Source organism: Hemitrygon akajei, unplaced genomic scaffold (genome assembly GCF_048418815.1).
Source record: "Hemitrygon akajei unplaced genomic scaffold, sHemAka1.3 Scf000124, whole genome shotgun sequence".
Lineage (NCBI taxonomy): Eukaryota > Metazoa > Chordata > Chondrichthyes > Myliobatiformes > Dasyatidae > Hemitrygon > Hemitrygon akajei.
Genome location: NW_027332010.1, coordinates 710,321 through 733,776, shown reverse-complemented (window position 1 = coordinate 733,776; position 23,456 = coordinate 710,321). Strand labels below are relative to the sequence as shown.

Sequence of the window (23,456 nt, the reverse complement as noted above, 5' to 3'; positions counted from 1 at the left end):
TGGTCACCTGCTCAGACTGTGGGATGGGTTTCAGTCAGTCATTCATCCTTGTGTCGCCCTACGGAGCTTTGACTCGTTGTTAATCAGAGAGATGAGAAGTTTGAGAGGACGTAATTCACTCAGGTTCACCAATCGAGTATTAAAGGCAATAGTTCAGGGCAGGTTATCTCTGAGCTTTCAGCAGTGGCCAATCAGCATTCAGGATTGATGATCTTTAAGTTGGTCAGGAGCAAGTGGAGCAGCCAGTGACAGAGTGGGCAAAGTCAGAGCGGAGACTTTGAGGCTTTACCTCTTTGAGGTTTCAGTGAGGAGAGAATTCATTTAGAGAAGGCAAAATCTTCATGGAGCTAGAACATTTTGAGAATTTTTTCTTCTTCACAACTGCAGTTAGAACAGTGGAGATGACAGGCAGGATAGTGGAAAGCTCCTTTGCGGGATGTGGGAAGGCAGGGGACCCTCCTGTGTCTCTGATAACTACACCTGTGAGAAGGGCATCCAGCTTCAGCTCCGAACAATCCACATTACGGAGTTGGAGCTGGAACTGGATGAACTCCAGATCATTCGGGAGGCTGAAGGGGTGATAGGTAGGACATTTGAGAGGTAGTTGCAACCAAGGAGGACGGCACAGGAAACTGGGTGACAGTCAAGAAGGGGAAAAGGGGGAAACAGCGTGTGCAGTTTACCCCTGTGTCCATTCCCCTGAACAACACATACATCACTTTAGACACAGTTAGAGACGGTGGGATGACCGGGCAAAGGAAGGTTACAGAAATAGGGTCTCTGGCGCATAGTCTGGCTTGGAGATTCAAAACAGAAGCGTTGGGAAGAGCTGAGCTGTTGTCACAGGTGATTCGTTAGCTAAGGAAACTGACTGGATGTTCTGTGGGTGAGAATGAGATTCCAGGATGATATATTGCCTCCTGTGTGCTCGGGTCTGAGACATCTCCGGTCGAGTGCTCAGCATTCCTCAGGAGGGTGGACAGTGAAGGTCGTGGTCCATGTGGGTACCAATGAGATGGGCCGGTAGAGTAAAAGGCAGCTCGTTCAGGGCTGTCATCTGTGCCACGGGTCGGAATAGGAAGATAATACAGTTTCACACGTGGTTAAGGAGTTGGTGCAGAAGGGAGGGCATAAGACTTTTGGATCATTTGAGCTCACAAGGATTGCTGTGTGCGAAGGAGTGTGAGTGCATTCGGGGAGGGGGGACATCGTTGATGGAGAGTGAAGTGGGCAGACAGGTTTCTCTTTCACACATACAGAAACACGTACACTGGAGTGTGAGAGAGGTGAGTGAAAAGGGAAAAGGGGAATGAGGAGGATGGAGTTAGGGCTCCTTAACAAAGTCCCAGACTCACCCAACCTTCCCCATCTGAAATTGGTCCCATTCACTACTCCAGGCTGGGCGTGAGCAATGAGTTGCCTTGCCAAGAAGAAAATTAATTGTACGATAGCATCTGGTTAACACACTTTGATAATGAATTTACATTGAAGTTGTATTGTTTGTAAAACATGTATTGATGAGAAGTCTCAGTGAAGGTCCGAGAGTGGAAATCGATCTGGTGTTCAGCCCCATTGCTCCGTGCCGGACAAGAATCCCTATCAGAGTCTGTCCCATCTGTCTGAGCTTGACACGTCTCACTCTAAAGTTTCCTCCTTCTGTCCCTGTCCCAGTGTCTTTTATTTTCCTTCTCAACCCCATTCCCTGCCTTCTCCCCATGACCTTTGACGCCTTTACTAATCAAGCACCGATCAGCCTCTGTTTTAAATAATGACTTGGCATCTGTGCCATCAGTGGCAATAAATTCCACAGGTCCCTCATGTCTCTAAATGCATGCTGTCTGGTATTAGATATTATGACCCATAGATTTAAAATGGCAGCTATCTACTTTATCTAGGTCTCTGTTAATCTGATCAATCTCTCTCAGGTCACCCCGAGTCTCCTCCACTGCAGAGAAAACAGCCCAAGTTTGTCCGAACTCTCCTTACACAGTAGCTCAGACAACATCCCGGTGAACCTCTTCGTTGCTGCCCTAAACACCAGCGGCGTAACGGGCTTTGAGTAGTACATGGTGGGTTGTTGATTAATAAAGGTGTCAAAGAGAACGGGGTGAAGGCAGCAGAATGGGGTTTAGAGGGATAATTCAATAGCCATGATCGAATGATGGAGAAGATTCAATGGACGGAATGAGTATTTCAGTTCATATGACTTGTGGTATAGTGGTGAGATGGCGAAGCGGTGGGGAGTAAGGTGCGGGCGCAGGTATCAGGTAGGAGTGGAGTCAAGCACCTTTTCACTGTCTTCTAACAAACGACAATTAACTCAGAGTGGATCGTTTATTTTTACTTGCAGCAAGGGAAGACTAGCACCGCCCAAGAGCTGGTAATAGCTTTGTCCAAAAAAAAAAAAACAGGCCGGTACAGTCACTCCTTCAGATAGAAGGTCAAGGACAGGGTGCATTCTGTTGTCTGCTTGATCAGCGTATTTGGCATTCCTCCAGTAACACAGCTGCGGGTCTGCAGTCAATTGCTCAGGTACCATCAGCGTCATGTTGCATGAACATCATTGGCAAAGCTCTCTGATACAATACGGTTCCATCTTGTTGCAGCAGAAGTGCCATTTTGGTGCGACAAGTGAAGTACATTTCCCCAGTGGTGGAGAAGCATTCCTACACCCCTCGCCCCCTGTGAAAGCTCTTCCAGCCCCCACACCACTCCCCATTTCTGTTCACACCTCCAGTCTAACCCTGCACCCATTACCATTTTGTGAACCCGCATGGCCCCTACACAACTCGCCATTCCTGCAAAACCCTCCACAATCCACCTTGAGACATTCAGGTGACAGCTGACCCCAGAAAGACACCGACCATGGCAGGTGGCAGGGCTCACAAAACACATTCACAATTGCTGACATTTTTAAATGAACTGACATTGACTAAGCCGCTTCCTAACTTCCCATCCCCCACCCTCAGCTTTTTGCCTACCATAAGGACTCCATTCGTCCCTCCCCACCAATCTCCCTCCTGGAACATACCCTTGCAAGAGTCTCCTTTACTTCCTCCCTCAGCTCCATTCTGGACCACAAATGGCCCTTCCAGGTGGGGCAACACTTCACCTGCGAGTCTGTCAGGTTGATCTACTCTACCTGATGCTCCCAGTGCGGCCTTCTCTAATCAGTAGATCGGGAGTCCACTTTGTCAAGTACATTCGCTCTGTCTGCAACTAACGGAATTTTCCGGTCGAAAACAAGCGAAATCTGCAGATGCTGGAAATCCGAGCAACACACTCAAAATCTTTCTTCAATGATTTCAAGTTCCCTGAGCCCGATCTTCTTATTTTCACTGTGGATACCCAGTCCATGTACGTCTCCACTTCCAACCAGGAGCGTTACAAAGATCTTGCCCGGATTGGAGAGCAGGCCTAATGAGAATAGATTGAACGAACTTGGCCTTTCCTTCTTGGAGTGACGGAGGACGAGGGGTGACCTGATAGAGGTGTATAAGATTATGAGGGGTTTGATAGTGTGGATAGCCAGAGGCTTTTCCCCAGCGTTGAAATGGCTAACACGAGGGGGCATCGTTTTAGGGTGTTTGGAAATAGGTACAAGGGGAGATGTCAGAGGTAAGTTTTTCACACAGAAGGGAGCATGGAACGCATTGCCAGTGAAGGTGGTAGAGGCGGATACAATATGGTCTGTTAAGACACTCTTAAATGTACATGGAGCTTAAAAATAGAGGGTTATACGGTAGGGAAGTTCTGGAGTAGGTAACATGGTGGACACAACTTTGTGGGCCGAAGGGCCTGTAATGTGCTGTAGATTTCTATGGTCACTCTCCGCTGCTATCAGATTCTTTCTTCTCCAGACCTTGACCTTTCCCACCCACCTGGCTTCAATTATCACATTCTAGCCCCTCCGATTATACCCCACTCTTTCCCCTCCAATTATACCCCACACCTTTTAATACTCAAGTCAAGTCGCTTTTTATTGTTATTTGGAGCATAACCGCTGGTACAGTTCACAGAGAAAACGAGACAACGTTTTTCAGGACCATGGTGCTACATGAACAATACAAAAACTACACTTAACTCCGTAAACCAACACAAAAACTACACTAGACTACAGACCTAACCAGAACTGCACAGAACAGTGCAGGCATTACAATAAATAATAAACAACACAATAGGCACAGCAGAGGGCAGTGGGTTGGTAGTCCGATGGCTCGGGGGAAAACTGTTACCTAATATAAACAGCTGAATGGCGGCGTCCGGGATTCCGTCCGTTTCTGTACTCCAACCGAGCATTTCGTTGCCATAGATGTAGTCCAATTTATTGTCCATTGGAGAGCTGAATAGACGGGTCAGCCGGCCGGCTAGGACTTGCTTTCTTCCTGGGACGGACACCTGCCCGCTCGCCTCCAACACCGCTTATGACGTCCCCACCTCCGGCCACCGACATCAGGCGACTCCGACGACTGCAGGCCTGATTCCCTCAGCAAGCAGACATTGGAGAGACACTGGCATTTCCCCCGTCCTTCTCAGTGCTGAAGAAGGGACTCGGCCCGAACCGCCGGCAGTTTATTCTTTCACATAGATGCTGTCTGATCTGTTGAGTTCCTTCCGTGTTTTGAGTGAGTTGCTGTAGTTGGATTTCCAACATTTGCAGACTTTCTCGTGTTCCGTCCAAGATTCGCCGTGACCAGGAGATCATATACGCAAGTGTAAGGGTCGAAACCTTCCGGAAAAAACACGCCTGCGCTCGGTAAACCATGCTCATTGACATGGTAGCATGTGGGAGTGGCAGTACGGGCGGAGGTTTCATTGCACTGTCGTCCGAACCGCGACCGAGGGACAATTACTGTGAGCTCCGGACACGCCATGGTTCCGCATCCTGGGACAGTCCGGGTCCTTTCCCTCTCTCTCGACCCCACGATCCAGATGAATGAATTGACTTTATTTCTAGCATCCTTCTCATACATGAGGAGTAAAATTATTTTCATTAGTTCTCCATCTCCATGTGCAATCTGCAATCTGCGTGATGCCGAGTCTCCGAGAGCCTTTTGACTAACTGCGGGACTGGCTGTGACCTTCACGCATGCGCATCTGATCGCCCGGTCACCAACGGCGATTTCCAGAACGCACACGAGGAAGTCTGCCGATGCTGGAAATCCAAAACAACTCACACAAAACGCTGGAGGAGCTCGGCAGCTCAGGCAACGGCTATGGAAAAGAATAAACTGTCGGCGTTTTGGCCCGAGACCCATCTGCAGGGCTGAGAAGCAACGGGGAATCAGAATCAGAATCAGGTTTATTGTCACCGGCATGAAATTTGTTAACTTAGCAGCAGCAGTTCAATGCAATATATAATATAGAAAATAATAATAAATGAAATAAAAATAATGGTATGAATATATAAACCAATTAGAGTATACGTATATTGAATAGATTTTAAACACGTGCAAAATATATATTATATTAAAAAAAGCGAGGTCGTGTCCGAGGGTATAATGTTCATTCAGGAATCCGATGGCAGAAGGGAAGAAGCTGTTCCTGAACCGCCTAGTGTGTGCCTTCAGGCTTCTGTACCGCCTACCTGATAGTAACAGTAAGAAAAGGACATGCCCTGGGTGATGGATATACAGAGAAGCCAGAATAAAAAATGGGGAGGGGAAGGAGGCGAGCTGGAAGGTGACAGGTGAATCCAGGTGGGTGGGAAAAGTCAAGGGTTGGAGAAGAAATAATCTGATCGGACTGCAGAGTGGATCAGAGGAGAGAGAGAGAGAGGGAGGAGGGGGCCCGGGGGAAGTAATAGTCAGGTGAGAAGTAAAAGGTCAGAGTGCGGAATAGAGGAAGGCGGGGGTGGGGCTGGGGATGGTCTATCGGAAGGCGAGGTCAATATTCATGCCATCACAGGGGTCTCATCGCTGCACAAGAGGAGGCCGTGGATCGACACGTCAGAACGGGGATGGAAATCACTAGTAAAAGGTTTGGCCCTGGGAAGTTCTGCTTGAGACGGATGGCGTGAAACTGCTCGTCGAAGTGTTCCCCTAATTGAGGACGTCACGCTCGGGATGGAGGAGCAACACCTTATGTTCTGTCTTGGTTCCCTCCAACCTGATGAGCTGAACCACAGCACCAGTCTTGTCTGGTGAATCCAGAGCCCCAAGGGAATCTGTCTCTCCATCTGAATGATGGTCTTTTTGACCTCCTGAGACCTGTTTTTGAGTAACAGTAATGATCCGCTGCTCTCCTATGCCCACTTCCCCAGCTGGTCTCCACCCCACTGTAACCTCAGACAACCTTCACTTCCCCCACACACCAGTTCTGGTGACATCCACAATCTCACAAATTGTTCGATCTGCATTCCCCTCCAAATCATTCACACACGTGACCAGCACCAGTTCACTGCAAGGTGACAGAAAGAAGTGAGAGTAGAGCTCAGCTCAAACAAAGAAGACAAGCGAAACAAAGAGCAGGAGAGTGGTGGTGGAGGGGAACTCGTTGGGTCTGGTGTCCAGAAGGAAACGGAGAGCTCTGTGACTTTCCTGGTGGGAGGGGGAGGTGTACATGAACGGGGTATCCACAGTGACAGTAAGATGAACGTGGCCAGGGAACTTGAAATCGTTGAAAAAATTTCTCCTGTGTTGCTTGGATTTCCAGCATCTGCAGATTTTCGCCTGTTTGTGACCGGGAAATTCCGTTTGTTGTGGACAGAGCAAAGGTACTTGACAAAGTGGACTCCCGATCTACATTGGGCCTCACTGACATAGCGGAGGATGAACCAGCAGCATCAGGTAGAGTAGATCAACCTGACAGACTCACAGGTGAAGTGTTGCCTCACCTGGAAGGACGAATAGAGCTGAGAGGGAAAGAAAATGGGAGCGTGTTGAACTTCCCTCGCTTGCAAGGATATGTTCCAGGAGGGGGATTAGTGGGAAGAGACGAATGGAATCCTCGTGGAAAGCAGAAAGTGGAGGGGGAAAGTAAAGATGGGAAGGTAGGAAGAGGTTTAGTGAAGATCACCATGCAAAACGATAAGTTTACTAAATCAGCCAGTGTGAATGTGTTTAGTGAGCTCTGCCACCTGCCACAGTCGGTGTCTTTCTCGGGTCAGCTGTCACCTGAATGCACCAGGGTGGATGGTGGAGGGTTTTACAGAGATGGCAAGTGGCGGAGGCGTCAGGCGGGTTTACAGAATGGTGATGGGTGTAGGGTCAGAAGGGTTTTCACAGATGGTGGGGGCTGCAAGGATCGGAGGTGTTAACAGAAATGGGGAGTGGTGTCTGGGTTGGAATAGTTTTCACAGGGGGCAAGGGGTGTAGGAATGCTACTCCACCTCTGTGGAAAAGTACTTCAGTACCAAAATGGTATTTTTTTGTCTGTAACGAGCTGGAACCTGTATTGTATCAGATTGCTTTGCTAATAAACTTCGTGCAACATTTTGCAGATGTTTAATGCCAAACACACTAATTCCACAAACAACAGAGTGCACCCTGTCCTTGAACTTGTTTATGAAGGAATGACCGTACTGTCTGTGTATTTTTTGGTCAAAGTTATTACCAGTTGTTTTGCACTGCTAATCGTCCCTTCTGCAAGTGAAAATAACAACACACGATTGATCCACTCTGAGTGAATTGTTGTTGTTTGGAAGACGTAGTGAAAAGCTGCTTAACACCATCTCCTACCTGGACACTCACTCTTACCTGCACCCGCAGCTTCCTCCGCATCGCTTCGCCATCTCACCACAACACCGCTCGTCGTAGGATCTGAAATACTCATTCCGTCCATTGAGTCTTCTCCACCATTCGAATTTCCCTCTAAACTCCAGACTGCTGCTTTCTACACGTCAGCTTCGACACCCTTATTAATCAACACCCCACCATTTATTGACTTAGAGTTCGGACAAACTTGGGCTGTTTTCTCTGGAGTGAAGGAGGATCAGGGTGACCTGAAAGAGTTTGATTAGATTACGAGAGGTATAGACAGAGTAGATAGCTGCCATTTTTATCCTTCTGCGTCACAATGTCTAATTCCAGACAGCATGCATTTGGAGAGATGAGGGAGCTGTGGAATTCATTGCCACGGACAGCTCAGAGGCCAAGTCATCGGGTTTATTTAAAACAGAGGCTGATCAGTGCTTGATCAGTAAAGGTGTCAAAGGTCATGGGGAGAAGGCAGGGAACGGGGTTGAGAAGGAAGATAAAAGACACTGGGACAGGGACAGGAGGAGGAAACTTTAGAGTGAGACGTGTCAAGCTCAGACAGATGAGACAGACTCCGATAGGGGTTCTTGTCCAGCACGGAGCAGTGGGGCTGAACACCGGTTCGTTTTCCACTCTCGGACCTTCACGGAGAGCATTTCTCATCAGTACATGTTTTACAAACAATACAACTTCAACGTAAATTTATTATCAAAGTGTGTTAACCAGATGCTATCAAACAATTCCATGTCTTCTTGACAAGGCAACTCAATGCTCACCCCCAGCCTGGGGTAGGGAATGGGACCCATTCCAGAGGGTTGGGTGAGTCTGGGACTTTGTGAAGGAGCCCTAACTCCGTCCTCCTCATTCCCCTTCCCCTTCTCACTCCCCTCCCTCTCACCCCACTGCATGTGTTTGTGTGTGTGAGAGAGATAGAGAGATCTGCGTGCCCAGTCACACTCCAACAACGCTCTCTCCCCCAACACACTCACACTCCTCTGTACGCAGCAATCCTCACCAGCTCAAATGATCCAAAAATCTTATCCCCTCCCTCCTGCACCAACTCCTTCGCCACGTGCTAAACTGTATAATCTTCCTAATACTGGCAATTGGCACAGATGACAGTCCTGAGATCGCAGCCCTGGATGAGCTGCAATTTAACTTAGTAGCCCACTCCCTGAAATCCCTTTACAGAACCTCGTTACTCTACCGGCCCATCTCATTGTTACCCACATGGACCACGACCTTCACTGTCCACCCTCCTGAGGAATGCTGAGCACTCGACCTGAGATGACCCAGATGCCAGCATGCAGGAGGGAACACACCATCCTGGAATTTCATTCTCACCCACAGAACATCCTGTCAGTACCCTGAGCTGCTGAATCACCTCTGACCACAGCTCACCTCGTCTCCTCCCTTCCCTTCTCAGTCTCAGAGCCAGACTAAGTACCAGAGACCCTGTTGCTGAATCATCTCTGACCACAGCTCACCTCGTCTCCTCCCTTCCCTTCTCAGTCTCAGAGCCAGACTAAGTGCCAGAGACCCTGTTGCTGTGACTTTCCTTTGCCAGGTCATCCCACCATCCCGGACAGGGTCATAAGGGGAGCGTTGGGTTTGGACCCAAAAGCAAGACACAGACACTGAACTACCAGGAACAGAACTAGGCATGAGAAGGAAGCAAGGAAAATGGGGAAGAAAGGACACTGGACATGACACTGGCCCTGGACGAGACAAGGATTCTGGGCCTGGGCTCGGACTTGACCAGGACATGGAACTGGGAACTAGAAGCCTGGGCTTGGACTCCAAGCCAGAGACTGGACAAGGACCCAGAACCTGGGTCTTGACTCGGGCTCGGACTCCAGAACCAGGCGAGGACAAGACGAGGCTACAGGACGAGGAGAGGCACAGGATGGAATGAGAGACTCCTGGACGGGACAAGGAAACCTCAGCACAGGACGAGGGAATCCCAGCACCGGGTTGGACAAGGTATTCCTGTGCTGGGCGAGGCACAGGGACATGACGAGAACCCAGAGCCTTAGTCGTCGAGGGAGAGCCAACAGGACTGGACGTGAGACTCCTGAACGAGGGAACCCCAGCACAGGACGAGGGAATCCCAGCACCGGGCCGGACAAGGTACTCATGTACTGGGCAAGGCACATGGACATAACGAGAACCCAGAGCCTAAGTTGGGGAACGACAGAACGCAGAACACAGGGCCGGGACCCCTCATTGGGTATAGAATGTAGGGCCGGGACTCATAACACAGAACGCTGAACACGACGAGACAGCTCAGGCGAGGCACAGCTTCAGGCAGAGGCGAGGCAAGATTTCAGGCAGAGGTGAGTCGAGGCACTAGGCAGAGGCGAGGCAAGGCCCTAGGCAGAGACGAGGCGAGGCACTAGGCAGAGGTGAGGCAAGGCAAAGCTAGGCTAGGCTAGGTTCCAGGAGGAAGGTGAAGGGAAGGGATACAGACGGGGGTTTGGACAGGAACAATCCAGCAGCCAGAGGCTGAATCCTGAAGCTATTTATGAGACCAGCCAAACAAGAATCAGCTGCCTCAATAGAAACTGGGGAAACCCGGAAAACCTGGAATAAGGAGCATGGACCAGACTGTGATCCAGAATGCGGAATTAACGGACCAGACCATGACAGACAGTATCTGAAGTGATATATGTGTTGCTCAGGGAGATGAACACAGGGATAAACTGCACTCTCTATTTCCACCTTTCTCCTTCCTCACTGTCACCCAGTTTCCTGTGCCGTGCCCCTTGGGTGCAACGACCTCTCAAATGTCCTACCTATCACCCCTTCAGCCTCCCGAATGATCTGGAGTTCATCCAGTTCCAGCTCCAACTCCGTAATGTGGATTGTTCGGAGCTGAAGCTGGATGCCCTTCTCACAGGTGTAGTTATCAGGGCCACAGGAGGGTCCCCTGCCTTCCCACATCCCGCAAAGGAGCTTTCCACTATCCCGCCTGGCATCTCCACTGTTCCAACTGAGAAAATGTAAAGAAGGGGCAAAAAAAATTCTACCTCCATCAGGATTTGCCTTCTCTGACTGACTGCTCTCCCCACTGAAACCTCAAAGTCTCCGCTCCAACTCTGTCCACTCCAACAACGACCGCTCCACTTGTTCCTGCTAATGAAGGTTTTCTTGATAATCCATCGTGACTGTGGAGTGGCCACTGCTGAAAGCTCAAAAATAACCTGCCCTGAACCACTGCCTTTAATACTCGGTCGGTGAACCTGAGTGAATTACGTCCTCTCAAGCTTCTGATCTCTCCGATTCACGATGGGTCAAAGCTCGGTAGGGGGACACAAGGATGAAGGACTGATTGAAACCCATCCCACATTCAGAGCAGGAGACTACCTTCCCCACAGTGTGAACCCACCACTGTCTCTGCAGTGTGGATCAGTGTGTGAATGCCATCCCACAGTCTGAGCAGGTTAACGTCCTCTCACTGCTGAAAACAGTCTGGTCTTTTGTTAGCCGAGATGAATGTATGCATTAATTCCCACAGTCAGAGCAGATAAACAGCTTCTATACAGTGTGAACTCGCTGATGTTCGCTCAGTAATGTCTGAGTGAATTCGTTCCCGTCTGAGCAGTTGATGTTCAGTCAGTTGAGATGTCTGAGTGAATTCATTCCCACAATCAGAACAGGTGACTGGCATCGCCCAGTGTGAACTTGCTGATGAACTTTCAAGCCTGATGACCGAGTGAATCCCTTTCCACAATCTGAGCAGGTGAACGGTTTCTCCCCAGTGTGAATTCGGCAGTGCCTCACCAGGTTGGATGACGCAGTGAATCCCTTCCCACATTCAGAGCACGTGAATGGCTTCTCCCCAGTGTGAATTCGGCTGTGCTTCACAAGGTGGGATGAGTCAGTGAATCCCTTCCCACATTCAGAGCATGTGAATGGCTTCTCCCCAGTGTGAATTCGGCTGTGCTTCACAAGGGAGTATGAATCAGTGAATCCCTTCCCACATTCAGAGCAGCTGAATGGTTTCTCCCCAGTGTGAATTAGTTGATGTACATTCAGATGAGATGACTGAGTGAATCCCTTCCCACATTCACGACATGTGAATGGCTTCTCCCCAGTGTGAATTCGGCTGTGCTTCACAAGGTGGGATGAGTCAGTGAATCCCTTCCCACATTCACAGCATGTGAATGGCTTCTCCCCAGTGTGAATTCGGCTGTGCTTCACAAGGGAGTATGAATCAGCGAATCCCTTCCCACATTCAGAGCAGCTGAACGGTTTCTCCCCAGTGTGAATTCGCTGATGTACTTTCAGATGAGATGACTGAGTGAACCCCTTGCCACATTGAAAGCAGCTGAACGGTTTCTCCCCAGTGTGAACTCGCCGATGTTCAGTCAGTTGAGATGACCGAGCAAATCCTTTCCCACATTCAGAGCAAGTGAACGGCCTCTCCCCAGTGTGAACTCGGTAGTGCCTCACAAGTTTGGATGAGTCAGTGAATCCCTTCCCACATTCAGAGCAAGTGAATGGCCTCTCCCCAGTGTGAACTCGCTGGTGTCTCTGTAGTGTGGATGAACGAGTGAATCCCTTCCCACAGACTAAGCAGGTGAACGGCATCTTTTCAGTGTGAACTCACTGGTGTTCATTCAGTTGAGATGATTGAGTGAATCCTTTCCCACACAGAGCAGGTGATTGGCCTCTCCCCGGTGTGAACTTGCTGGTGTCACTGTGGCATGGTTAAGTGTGTGAATGCCTTCCCACCATGTAAACAGGTTACTGTCTTCTCACTGGGGAATTTTCAGATGTGTATTTAGCACTGACGACAGAATGAATTACTTCCCGCTGTCAGAACAGGTGGAACATCTCACTGTGGTGTGAACTTGCTGATGTATCTTCAGACTGGATGACTGAGTAGTTCCCCTCCCTCACACAGAGCAGGTGAATGGCCTCTCCCCACTGTGAACGCACTGGCGTGTCTGTGGGTAGCCCGTGAGTGAATCCCTTCCCACACTGAGAGAAGGAGAATGATATCTCACTGCAATCAATCATCTGGCAATTCAGAAAGTCAGATGTTTGAATCCCTTGTACAATCAATGCAGTTGAAGAACTGATCTCCAGTGAACAAATGCTGGTGTGTTCTCAGCACCCGGTTCCTGTGGATAACACTGAGTTACAACAGAAAACTTCATTTCAGACACAAAACACATTTCCAGCTGGGATGAGATAAGTCTTCATCTCCAAGGATTGACAACAGATGCTTCGGTGTTGCAAAGAAAATATTTGGCCACTCCTTATATATCTGGAAAGAGACAGCCCATGCACAAGTGTTCTGGCATTTCAAACCTGTACAAATATTTGAAAGGACATCAATAGGTGAAGGACAGTTTTTCAGGTGAGATTTTAGTCTGTGATGAGAACATAAAAAAAGAGGAGTAGGAGAACATCACCTGGCCCGTCTCCACCAACCTGCCTTTTCCCCATCGCCCTTCATTCCCCTACTTTGCAAACATCTATCCAACCTCGTCTCAAATGCATTTACTGAGGTAGCCTCCACTGCTTCATTGGGCAGAAAAATCTACAGATTCCCAACTCTCGGGGTAAAGCAGTTCTTCATCTCCATCCCAAATGCCCCGAATGTTAAAGTGATGTCCTCTAGTTCTACTCTCACCTACCAGTGGAAACAACTTTCCTGCCTCTATCTTATCTATCTGAATCATAATTTTGCATGTTTCTATAAGATCTTCTCTCAATGTGAGCTCTGGCATCAGAATATCACCCAGTTCATCTCAAGTTGAGATATACCACAGGTGACTGTGGGAAGCAGATGGAGTTCAACCTGGTGGTTCATTTTGGTAGGTCCAATTTGAAGACAGAATACAATATTAATGATAGGACTCTTGGCAGTTTGGAGGATCAGTGAGATCTTGGGATCTGTGTCAATAGTTCATGCAGAGCTGCTACGCAGCTGGACAATGTTTTTTAAGAAGGACTTCATCAGCCACGGGACTGAGTTCAAAAGCGGTGAGGTACTATTACAGATATAAAAGGCCTTCGTTAGACCCTACTTTTAGCACTGTGTTCAATTCTGATCAACTCACTACAGGAAAAAATACTCTAAATAGGGTGCAGAGGAGATTGACAAGGATGTTGCTTGGATTGGAGAGCATGCCTTACAAGAGTAGGTTGAGTAAACATTGGAGCGATGGAAGATGAGAGGTGACCTGAGAGAGCTGTATAAGATGATGAGAGGCATTGATCGTGTGGATAGGCAGAGGTTTTTTCCCAGGGCTGAACTAGCCAACATGAGGGGGCATAGTTTTAAGGTGCTTGGAAGTAGGTACAAGGGGGCTACCAGAGGTATGTTTTTCACACAGAGAGTGGCAGGTACTGCCAGCGACGGTGGTAGAGGTGGATACAATAAGGGTCTTTTCAGACACTGTTAAACACGTACGTGGAGCTGGGAATAATAGAGGGCTATTTGGTAGTGATACTCTAGGCAGATTCTAGAGTAGGTTATATGGTCAGCATGATGTTGTCCGAAGGGCCTGTAATGAATTGCAGACTTATGTTTCTGTGATTATATGTGAACTCCCCATCTTCTAACAAGGCACGGATCAGGCATCCTGACTGACCAACAAAATCTCTGACTGTATTCCTGTCTGTATGAGAATGGGCTATTTCGGCCTTCAATCAACCTGTGACTTGGCTCAATCTGTCTCTGTCCTTTGGTATATTTCAAGTTCAGGTCATGTTCCACAACACGACAAAGTGAACTTGTTACTACATGTCTGATCCTTGAGATTTTCTAATTACTGGGATTCCCTCCCCCCCCCCATCTGATTGAGTGATGAACCCATCGATGGCAATGCCAATGACTATGAAGGGGTAAGCAGTAGTTATTCTCATTGGAGTGTGGCACTTTTGTGATGTGAAAGCTACAAGTCACCTGTCATCGAGGACAAAGGTGTTTCATATCGTTATTTACCCAGAAAACTAAAGCCGACCGGCAGATTTTTTTATGCTATACAGTACTAATTGACATTTTCACTGACTGGGAGGTAGACTTCATCCGAGAGTAACTGGACACTACATTTTTGTTCCGACGTACTGATCCTCGGATTTACATGGCTGGAGGTCGCTGCGTTAGGGACATTCTCTATGGGGACAACGCTGGCGCGTCAACCATGGCTGCCTCCTTACCCAGAAGACACCACGGAGGAGAAACCTGTCTACCCGCCATCAAAGGAAACAGCGATGCGTATGCGCCGGAGAAATGGCGGCGCCGCAAACTCCCCGTGGCTCGGGTAAATCGTGGGGCTCAGAGAGACGGAAAGGACTGGGACTGTCCTGAGGTGCGGGAGCAGTGTGTACGGAGCTCATAGTAATTTTCCTTTAATCGCGGTTCAGACGCCGGTGATTAAGTTCCCACCCGCGGCCCCTCTCCTACCTGCGTCCGATCCCCGAGAGCCTCTCGTCTGCTGAGCGCATGCGCAATGTTCACGATTGGCTGTGCCGCCCACGCATGCGCATTGGATAAAACAGGATAAAAAAATCTGCAGTCGCGGAAATCCAAAGCAACACCCACAAAATGCCGGAGGAACTCAGGGGGGGCAGAAAGCAACAATGGAGAGGAGAGAACAGTCGGCGTTTCAGACCCACACCTTTCTTCAGGACTGGAAAGGAAGGGAGGGAGTAAGAATGTGGGGGGAGATGAGGTGATAGGGTAAACCGGGAGACGGGGAGAGTTAAGAGCTGAGAAGTTAATAAGTGAGAAAGATAAACGGCTGGAGAATAATAATATTTTATTGATCCTGAGTGGGAAATTCATTCCGTTACAGCAGCAACATTTAAAAACACACTTAGCAGTGTGCAGACTTTACTAAAAAGAAAGTAGAGAACAATAATATATACAGTAATACTGTACCAATGTGGAATAATATTGCATGAAATAATAATGCAGGGGTTATTGAACTAAGATGTGTGTTCACCTATCGCAGAAAGATGAACTCTTGCATTTGGTAAGAAACAATTTCTGTAACTATGCTTGAGAGGGCGGGGATGTTGGAAAGAGGGATGGGGACTCTGCTGTCTGTCGGGTAGGTCATGGAGAGGATATGACAGATTGTCCATAATCACTAACAGTTTGTTCAGTGACCCCCTCCCCACCACTAACTCGAAAGAGTCCGGTTCTGTCCAAGGATGGATCCATGTTTTCTGATGAGTTTATTTTGTCTTTTTGCACCGATGCTGCTCCCCCAACAGAAAGCAGCAAAGAAGTCCGCACTCGCTACAACAGACTGGTAAACGATCTGCACCAACCCGCGTCACACATTCAAGCATCTCGGCTTCATAGAAGATAGAGTCTACTCATCCCCTTCTTGAAAACAACCTTTCTGTTGCTTTTCCAGTCATATCTATTGCCGAGGTGAACACCCAACTAATTGTACTCCTCCACCACAGTGACCTCTTCTCCCAGAATGTATACAGGACTCGTCAATGTCCTCTTCCTCCTAAAATCAATCACCATTTCCCTGGTTTCGGCCACATTCAGGAGCAAGTGATTACTCCCTCACTATTCCACAACCCTGCCCACCAGTCCTCTGTACCCCGACTCCTGCCCATCTCTGCAGAGTCATCAGAGAACTTCTGCAAGTGGCCAGACTCAGAGTTGTACTGAAAGTCTGAGATGTACAGTGTGAACAGAAACGGAGACAGGACAGTCCCTGGTGGGGCTCCAGTGACACTCACCTCCACCTCAGGCAGAGAACCACCCAGCGGTACAAACTGGGCTCTATCAGCCAGGAAGGCAGTGACCCAGGAGATAGTGGATTTGTCTACACCCATTCTTTGCAATTTCTTGCTCAGAAGAAGCGGATGGATTGCACTGAAGGCACTAGAGCAATCTAAAATTATGATTCTCACAATGCCACCAGCATCATTCCGGTGGGAGTGAGCTCACTGCAACAGGTGGATGATAGAACACAGAAACAAAGAAAATGTGCAGCACAACACAGGCCCTCCGGCCCACAAAGCTGAGCCCAACATGTCCTTATCGTAGAACTGCCTAGGCTTGCCCACAGCTCCATGTACCTGTCCAGGAGTCTCTGAAAAGACCCTACCGTTCCCCGCTCCACCACGGTCGCCGGCAGCCCGTTCCACGCACTCACCACTCTCTGCGTAAAAAACACAGGCCCCTGACATCTCCTCTGTATCTACTTCCAAGCACCTTCAAAATATCTCCACTCGTGCTCGCCAGTTCAGCCCTGGGGAAAAGCCTCTGACTATCCACATGATCAATGCCTCTCATTATCTTGTACACCTCCATCAGGTCACCTCCCATCCTCCTCTGACTACCCACATGATCAATGCCTCTCATTATCTTGTACACCTCCATCAGGTCACCTCCCATCCTCCATCGTGAAAAGCCGGGTTCACTCAACCGATTCTCAGAAGGCATGCTCCCCCAATCCAGGCAGCATCCTTGTAAATCTCCTCTGCACCCTTTCTATGGTTTCCGCGTCCTTCCTGTAGTGAGGCGACCAGAAATGAGCAGAGTAATCAGAGTGAGGTCTGACCAGGGTCATATATAGCTGCAACATTACCTCTCAGCTCTTAAACTCATGCACCGCATGCCTTCTGAACCACAAATTCAACCTGCGTAGCAGCTTTGAGTATCCTGTGGACCCGGACCCTAAGATCCCTCTGATCCTCCACACTGCCTAGAGTCTCACCATTAATACTACGTTCCGCTATCATATTTGACCCACCAGATGAACTACCTCACACTTATCTGGGTTGAACTCCATCTGCCCAGTTTTGCATCCGATCAATGTCCCGCTGTAAACTGTGACATTCCTGGGCTCTCTCTACTCTCTTTCTTAAAAAAGGGAACAGCATCTGCATCCCTCCAATCGTCTGAAACCTCTCCCGTCCTCATTGATGATGCAAGGATCATCGCCAGAGGCTCAACTATCTCCTCCCTCACTTCCCACAGTGTCCTGGGGTACATCCCATTGGGTGCCGGTGACTTATCCAACAGATGCTTTCCAAAAGCTCCAGCACATGGGATTGTCCACTCCTGATACACAGTAATCCAGAGCTCCGCTGTCACAAGGATTGTTACAGAAACTCTTTCCTGCCAAATGCAATCAGAATACAACCGTTCATTTTCTGCAACAGGAGAACACACATCGTACTTCAATAGTCTCTGCGTTATTATTTAATATATAATTATTGTGTATATTGTTAATCTTTATTTTTAGTAAAGTCTGCACAGTGCTAAGTATGTTTTTAAATGTCGGTGCTGCAACGAAAGAATTCCCCACTCGGGATTAATAGTATTTAATAATAATAATTCTCCACCCCTTTATCACTCTCACCAATCAACCACTCAGCACTTCACTCCTCCCCGTCTCCCTGTTTACCCTATCACCTCACTTTACCCCAGATTCTTAATCTCTCCCTTCCCTCCCAGTACTGAGAAGGGTCTCGGTTTGAAACGCCGACTGTTCTCTCCTCTCCATAGTTGCTGCCGGCCCCTCGGATTTTCCTCCAGCATTTCCCGGGTGTCGCTTTGGATTTCCGCATCTGCAGACGGTCTCTTATTTGCTCAAATGCGCATGCGCAGAGGTCTGAAGCGTTTCCGAACTATCGCGCATGCGCTCAGTAGAGGAGCGGCTCACAAGGACCGGCTGCAGGTAGGAGGGGTCTGCGGGAGGGATTTAATCTCCGGCGTTTGAAACGCGATTGAAGGGTTATTACTGTGAGCTCCTGCCGCACTGGTCCTGCACCCCAGGACAGCCCCGGTCCGTTCCCTCTTCCTCAGCCCCACGATCCGTACCCGGGCCCCGGGGAGCTTTCAGCTGAGGAGCGCTGGAGCCGCCGCCATCTCTGCGGCGCATGCGCATCGCTAGATTGTTCGGTGGCTGACAGACAGCTTTCTCGCTCGTGCGGCCTTTTGGGTAAAGAGGCAGCCATGCGTGACTCTGCCAGCGTTGTCCCGGTACAGTCGGGAGGAAATGTGAGCGAATGTCTCTCTCAAACAGTGCCGAGGTCCAGCTGTATACATGCAAGGATTAGTAACTCGGAACAAAAAGATATTTCCTAGTTAATCTTGGATGAAAAGTCTTACCTTCCAATAAATTAAATTGTCAATTTGTGCTGTATGGCAACAAAAAATCCTTCCGTCAGATTTAGTTCCCGCTGGGTAAATAACTCCTTTGTCCTCCAGGACAAGTGACTTGTGGCTTTCACATCACAAAACTGCCACACTCCAATGAGAATAACTGCTGCCCTCCCATTCAAGATTGCTGACATTGACATTAATGGATTCATCACTGTCAATCAGCTGGGGTGGGGATCCGAATAATTAGAAAATCTCCGGGATTCTATATGTTGTGACAATTGCTCTTTGTAGTGTTGTGGAGCATGGCCAGAACTTGAAATAATCCCAAAGGATAGAGACAAATTGAGCCAAGTCATAGGTTGATTGAACGCAGAAACATCCTCATACAGACAGGAATACAGTCAGAGAATTTGATGGTCAGCCAGGATGACTGATCCGTGCCTTGTTAGAAGATGAGGAGTTCATATAGAGACAGAAATCCACAGTGTAATTACAGGCCCTTCGGCCCACATTGTTGCACTGAATGTGTAACCTATTTGAGAAACTGCCTATAATTTCCCTACCACATAGCCCTCTATTTTTCTAAGCTCTATGTACCTATCTAAAAGTCTCTGAAAAGGTCCTATTGTATCCACCTCTCTGTGTGAAAAACATACCTCTAACATCACCCTTGTACCTACTTCCAAGCACCTCAAAACTATACCCCCTCATGTTAGCCATTTCACTCTTGGGAAAAAGCCTCTTGCTATCCACACGATCAATGCCCCTCATCATCTTATTCACCTCTATCAGGTCACCTCTCATCTTCCTTCACTCCGAAGTTCACTCAACCTATTCACATGAGGCATGCTCTCCAATCCATACAACATCCTTGTAAATCTCATCTGCCATCTGTCTGCAGTATCCACATCCTTCCTGTATTGAGGGGACCAGAACTGAACACAGTACCAAAAGTGAGGTCTCACTAAGGCCTTATATCTGTAAATCTCCTCTGCCCTCTGTCTATAGTATCCACGTCCTTCCTGTATTGAGGGGACCAGAACTGAACACAGTACCAAAAGTGAGGTCTCACTAAGGCCTTATATCTGTAAATCTCCTCTGCCCTCTGTCTATAGTATCCACGTCCTTCCTGTATTGAGGGACCAGAACTGAACACAGTACCAAAAGTGAGGTCTAGCTAAGGCCTTATATCTGTAAAGTTCCCTCTGGCATTTGAACTCGGTCTCATTGTTGATGAAGGTCTTCTTAACAACACTGTCAACCTGTCCAGCAGCTTTGTGTGCACGATTGACACGGACCCCAAGATCTCGCTGATCCTCCACCCTGCCAAGAGTCCTAACATTAATGTTGTATTCTGTCTTCAAATTTGACCTACTGATAGGAACCACTGGGTTGAACTCGATCTGTCACTTCTCAGCCCAGTTCTGCATCCTATTGATGTCCGGCTGTAACCTCCAGACTATCCACAACAACCCCAACATTTGTGTCATCGACAAACTTACAAACCCACCCTTCTAGAAACATAGGAAACCTACAGCACAATACAGGCCCTTTGGCCCACTTAGCCCTCTATTTTAGTAAGCTGCATGTACCTATCCAAAAGTCTCTTAAAATACACTATCATATCTGCCTCCACCACCGTTGCCAGCAGCCCATTCCACACACTCACCACTCTCTGAGTAAAAGACTTACCCCTGACATCTCCTCTGTACCTACTCCCCAGCACATGAAACCTGTGTCCTCTTGTGACAACCATTTCCGACCTGGGAAAAAGCCTCTGACTATCCACATGATCATGCCTCTCATCATCTTAAACACTACTTCCTCATCGAGGTCATTTGTAAAAATTACAAAGAGGAGGGGTCCCAGAAAAGATCCCTGCTGAACTGCACTGGTCACCATCCTTCATACAGCATCTACATGCACCCTTTGGCTTCTGTGGGCAAGCCAATTCTGGATCCACAAAGTAAGGTCACCTTGGATCCTTGCCTCATTAATTTCTCAATGAGCTTTGCTTGAGGAACCTTATCAAAAGTCTTACTGAAAGCCACGTACACTACATCCAATGCTCTACCTTCATCACTGTGCTTGGTGGCATCTTCAAAGAATTCAATCTGGTTCGTAAGGCATGACCTGCCCTTAACAAAGCCATGCTGACTATCCCTGATCAGATTATGTCTCTCCGATTGTCTGAAGTCCTGCCTCCCAGGATCTTCTCCAACCACTTGCCCACCACTGAAGCAAGACTCCATAACATACAGGAGCAGAAGTAGGCCATTTGGCCCATTGAGACTGCACCGCCATTCAATCATAGGCTGATCCAATTCTTCCAGTCATCCGCATTCCCCTGCTTTCACCCAATACCCTTCGATGCCCTGGCTAATCAAGAAACTATCTATCTCTGCCTTAAATACACCCAATGACTTGGCCTCCACAGCCACTTGTGGCAACAAATTCCACAGATTTACAACCCTTAGACTAAAGTAATTTCTCCGCATCTCAGTTCCGAAAGGTCGTCCTTCAATCCTGAAGTCGTGCCCTCTTGTCCTAGACTCCCCTACCATGGGAAATAACTTTTCCATATCTAATCAGTTCAGGCCTTTTAATGTTCAGAGTGTTTCTGTGAGAACTCCCTCATTCTCCTGAACTCCAGGGAATACAGCTCAAGAGCTGCCGGACGTTCCTCATGCGGTAACTGTTACGAACACAAAAGTCTCAGCAGCAATGGAACGCCTGGAGTCTGGTTTTGCTGTTCACAAAACACTGTTTCATTAGTAACCACGTCATTTAGTGACTTAAACCAGGTAAATCAAGAGTTAACACTGTTATGCATATACAGGTGTAAATGTATAAATCCCCGAACTTCTTCAAGCTTAGGTGGTAAATGATACAGTCTTACGATGATGTGGTAAGGAAATTCAATTCGGTCCACGGGATTGAAGTGAGAGAGAGAGAGAGATGTGTAATCCAAGTAAACAGATGTTGTCAATCCTCCTCGATGTCCCCCAAATCTTCCAAGTTAGCCAAACATGACCAGCTTAAGAGCGCCATCTTCAAGTGATAATCTACCAACCCAAGCAAGGGTGAGACACACCGGTAGATTCCACAGGGTCGCCCTCAAACACACTAATAGTCATGGGTCGATTCCTCTTAATCGATCCTCAGCCCCACCCTTGTGGGCACTTAAAAGTTCAGTGGCAATTCCGCCACCAGCCTTTGTGCATCTGTGTGTCCCAGGAAAGAGACAGTGACGCTTGTTTAAATGCCGGTGTGCTGAACAGCAGCTGTCCATCATGTAGCGTTCTCGTTCTTTCTCTCTCTCTCTCTCTCTCTCTCTCTCTCTCTCTCTCTCTCTCTCTCTCTCTCTCTCCCTCCCTCCCCCCTCTCCCCTCTCTCTCCCCTCCCTCTCTCCCTCTCCCCCTCTCTTTACCCCCTCTCCTCCCTCTACTTGTGCTGTACGTCTCTCTCTCTTACAGGCATGATTCTTAAAGGCACGGTCCATAATGAATAAAACTTAAGATTTCATCGTAGTAACCATTTCATACCTGGAATCATTCTCGTGAATCTTCTCTGAGCCATCACCAATGTCAATATATCCTTTCCAAAATGAGGAGCCCAATCCTGTACACAATACTCCGTGTGGTCTCCCGAGTGCCTTATAAAGCCACAACATCACATCACTGCTCTTATATTCTATACCTCTAGAATTTTGCCTTATTCACAACCGGCTCAACCTGGAGGTTCACCTTTAGTGTATCTAGCACAAGGACTCCAAAGTCTCTTTGCATCTCTGCATTTTGAATTCTCTCCCCATCTAAATCATAGTCTGCCCATTTATTTCTTCCACCAAAGTGCATGACCACACACTTTCCAACATTGTATTTCATTTACCACTTCTTTGCTATTCCCCTAAACTATCTAAGTCTCTTTGCAGGCTCTCTGTTTCCTCAACACTACCCGCTCCTCCACCTATCTTTTTATCATCAGCAAATGTAGCCATAAATCCTTTAATATCATAGTCAAAATCATTGACATGTATCGTAAAAAGCAGTGGTCCCAACTCTGACCCCTGTGGAACTCCACTGGTAACAGGAAGCCAGCCAGAATAGGATCCTTTATTCCCACTCTCTGTTTTCTGCCGACCAGCCAATGCTCCACCCACTTTAATAACTTCCCTGTCATACCATGGGCTTTTATCTTGCTAAGCAGCCTCATGTGCAGCACATTGTCAAAGGCCCTCTGAACATCCAAGTACACCACGTCTACTGCATCTCCTTTGTCTACCCTGCTTGTAATTTCCTCAAAGAATTGCAGTAGGTTTGTCAGGCAGGATTTTCCTTTCAGGAAACCATGCTGGCTTTGGCCGATCTTGTCATGCGGCTCCAGGTACTCCATAATCTCATCTCTAACAATCGATTCCATCAACTGCCAGCCATTGATGTCATGCTAACAGGTCTATAGTTCCCTTTCTGTTGCCTCTGACCCTTCTTAAATAGCGGAGTAACATTTGCGATTTTCCAGTCATCTGGTATAATGCCAAAATTTATCGATTCTTGAAAGATCATTGTTAATGCCTCCACTAACGCTCCAGCTATTTTCATCAGAACCCGAGGGTGCATTGCATCAGGTCCTGGAAATTTATCCACCCTCAGACCATT

The 23,456-nt window shown here is 48.1% G+C and overlaps 1 protein-coding gene and 1 pseudogene across 1 annotated transcript in view; one reads left to right on the top strand and one right to left on the bottom strand.

Moving 5' to 3' along the window:
- Positions 1-23,456, top strand: part of LOC140723663 (zinc-binding protein A33-like) — a 217,202-nt gene that overhangs the window by 139,379 nt on the left and 54,367 nt on the right. The gene's annotated exons all lie outside the window — the stretch shown is intronic.
- LOC140723666 (uncharacterized) lies at positions 10,340-12,407 on the bottom strand (annotated as a pseudogene).